General features: G+C 47.4%; 1 pseudogene; it reads right to left on the bottom strand.

The window, feature by feature from the left end:
- Positions 1 to 675: 675 nt before the first annotated feature.
- Positions 676 to 1686, bottom strand: LOC148120001 (prothymosin alpha pseudogene; annotated as a pseudogene).
- Positions 1687 to 3556: the final 1870 nt, after the last annotated feature.

Here is a 3556-nt window from a genome sequence, read left to right as displayed (position 1 = left end):
GTGGACTGCTGCGCAGTGATGTCTTTCAGGCATGACAAGGCTGATGTGCTCATAAACTCACAGCAGGTGCAGTTAGGTGCACAAGATTGGGCCAATATGCTGCCATAGAGTGGGGAGGGGCCCTTGAAGCTGGACCCCCCCCTCCCCATGCAAGAGGATTTCTGGGCAGTTAATGATTGCTGTGGAAGGAAAAATGTTTTCTTCAGACACTGGCAGGTTGTTTGTGCGTCTGTAAACAACCCTTCCCATAAGGTCCTACCAGCAATTCTAACTAATTGGGTCCCTCCCTCCTAAAGGGCAGCTAGTTGGCTAAAGAAAAATGAGCAGGGGTGGAAAGGGGACAAGAGAGGGTCATAGAGGGTGAATAAGATCGAAATAAATTACATACATGCATGGAAATGTCGTATAAAACCATTATTGTGTATCATTAGTATAGGCTAATGAAAAAATACATTTAAAAAAGCATCGTCAGAATATCAAAGCAGAGGGACCTAGATCAAAATTCTGTTCTGTCACCTATCTAGCTCAGGCAGGGCAAGCCAATTTTTTTTTTTTTTTTTTTTAGAACAACTCAGCAAAATAAAATTCCGGTTTATTGTTGGACATTGTTTCACACATACATCAAACAGGCCCCCCCCCCAATAAATAAATAAACAGCAACTTCATAGACAAAAAAAGGAAGAAAAAAAAGAAACCTTTAATTTTTGGCCTTTTAAACCATCTCATACAAACCAACTACTTACAGTACAGCTAGGTACATACACAAAAAAAGTTACTGGAATGCTCGGAATAAGATTGTTTTTTTGTTGTCATTTTTTTTTTTTTACAAGTTTTTTCCTCCTTTGAGATTATAATGAACATGGTCACACCACAAGTAAGGTCAGGAGTAGGACAGAGAACGCTCTGAAGGCTGGTCTGGTCACCAGTTATCATCAAAAATGGCTGACCCCTAACAATATGTACAAAAATATAAAATGTAAATAAAAAGTACAAACAAATTTTTCCTTTTAAAGTATTTTAAGAAAAAAAGCAGGGCCTTGGCAGTTTTGGTTTTCTCCTCCCCTGTTGCAAATTCATGTTATGGTTTTGGTGGGTTGATGGAGAGCGCGTGTCATCTGTGGGTGGCACTGCCCGCTGTTGGCGGGTGGGGCCTGCTCCTCTACTCGAAGGTGACCACGTTTATATTCTGAGACGGGAAGTGGAGGGTGACTAGGTCATGGCGGCCTTAGTTTAGCTTGTCCTTTGCTGTCTAGTCATCCTCGTCTGTCTTCTGCTTCTTGGTGTCAACATCATCATCCTCATCATCTTCAGCTGCCCGCTTGCCCGTAGGAGCCTCAGCCTCATCTTCATCTCCATCCTCTTCCTTACCGTCACCTTCTTCCTCCTCCTCTTCCTCCCCACCTTCTTCCTCTTCTTCATCTACCTCATTGTCGGCCCCCTGCTCCCCATTTTCCTCTTTAGCATTGCCATTGGCAGGTGCGTCTCTTCCATTCTCTGCCTCCTCCACAACTTCCTTCTTTTCCTTCAAGTCCTTGGTGGTGATCTCGGAGCTGGTGTCCACGGCCGCGTCTGACATGGTGGGGCACGCCGGTGATCCGATGCAGCGAGGGCGAGAAGAATCGAGTTAGAGGACTCTGGCGAGAGAGCTGCGGGAGTCCGCCGCGGAGGAGGAGGAGGAGGAGGAGGAGGAGGAGGAGGAGGAGGAGGAGGAGGAGGAGGAGGAGGAGGAGGAGGAGGAGAAGGAGGAGAAGGAAGAGGAGGAGGAGGAGGAGGAGGCGGAGGCGGCGACGGGGGCGGGGGCGGGTGGCGAAGGCGGCTGCAGCGAGCGCCGAGCAGCACCAGGAACAATGCAAAGATGGCTTTTCAGAGCAGCCAGTCAGGGCAAGCCAATCTTAAATTCAACTTTTCATTTATAAAGTCGGGCTAACTGCCCTTCCTGGCATGGTATAAACACAGGACACCGGGGCAAGCTGGGAATAGAGTGACCAACAGAAATGAGTGTTGACGTCACCTTCCAGTTTCACCCTGATGTTAGGATAGTTTGTTTTACACATGAATCTGTGGTACATTCATCACTGTTTTAAAGGAAAAACAGCATAATGACTTTGAAACCAATTTCTATGACCATGGACTGCTATTAGAAGAAGCATATTCTCTTGGTCTTTTGGGGTGGGGTGGTAGGTTTTTATAAGGACACTAGAAATGCCAGGTAAGGAGTCCGGTATAGGGTGATTACAGCAGCGGCCACCCTCACCTCTACATTCTACTCTACTCTTCTCGGGGCTCAAAAGCAGTTTATCACCACCGCGAGTGAAATTCCATCACCAGAGCAAACCGAGAAATGCCTAAAATCTTCATGCACACCTTCGCTTGAGTCGGCCCCCTGAATCCAGACAGTGAAAGGGAGCCTTGGGAATAAGCAGCCAGGAACGGCTTCCTGTTCACACAAGGGCTATTGAAAATGCTGAGTTCCCCCACTCAGAGGATCTTTTGCAATCATTTCTAAGAGTGGAGTCACACTGTAGCTGTTTCACCGATTTTTCGGCCAAAGTAGGGAACACCCTCATAGGTCTTCTGAAAATCAACTTTTGCTAAGCCTAGTGTGTATGTGTATGTCTCCTAGTGTGTGTGTGTATGGGTGTTTGTTTCTCTTTGTGTGTGTGTGTGCGCACACACACACACACACACACACACACACCTATTCCCCGCACCCCCTCCCCACAGTCATCTTAGGGCTGAGAAAAAGCGCTGAGAAATAAAGACATGGGAAGTCGATTTATCACTGGAACTTGCTTTTCTGCCTGTATAGTGGCTCTCAGGGGAGCCTTAACAAGGTGCTGATGAGTCTGAGTCCCTTCCCTGCCCCCCCCCAACAGTTCTGGAAACACTAATTTACAACTGTTATACCCCCTTCACCCTCAGGCTCCATCAGACCTCCCCTCCTCCACTCCCCTCTGGGCGCCTTAGGGATGTGGGTGAAGGGAGGAGTAGTATGGACAGATTGGTAGTCTTGGGACCACTCTTCATACATCCCGGATATTGTGTCGATTATTTGTCACCCAGAAGCACTGTAGGGGAAATCAAGAGGAGTCTGGAAAACGAAAGGTTACAAATTCCAATCCAGTTCCACCTCTGGTAGCTTTGGAATTCAGTGCCAGCTCAATAGAGGCATCTGGAGAACAGATGTCCCTGGCTTTTGCAATCCTGGGGTGTCCTCCCAGAGTCACCCCAACTGGTGGAAAGGGCTGTGTGACTGTAAACACAATGCTCCTTTTTAAAAATGTTTGCTTGCTGTTCTAGAGTTTGATAGGTTTGAAACACTCACTTTTCTCTCAGTCAACCCCTCATTGAGGCATTTTTTTTTTTTACAGCCCTAGACGAGACCAAAAATGGGTGTTTGAGAAGATGGCAAATGCCACCAGTTAAATATAGACCGACCCGGCACCTCAGAATGGCTGGCAGACAGAATGTGGGGGCGCAGGCTTTGCTGCCAGGCAGTGATTCAACCTCTCCCAGCCCATTTCCCCATTTCGTGAGTGAGACTTTGTATCGACTG

This window comes from Myodes glareolus, chromosome 13 (assembly GCF_982192425.1).
Source record: "Myodes glareolus chromosome 13, mMyoGla1.1, whole genome shotgun sequence".
NCBI classification, from domain to species: domain Eukaryota; kingdom Metazoa; phylum Chordata; class Mammalia; order Rodentia; family Cricetidae; genus Myodes; species Myodes glareolus.
Note: the sequence above shows the minus strand (reverse complement) of the source record. Positions and strands in the feature narration are given on the sequence as shown.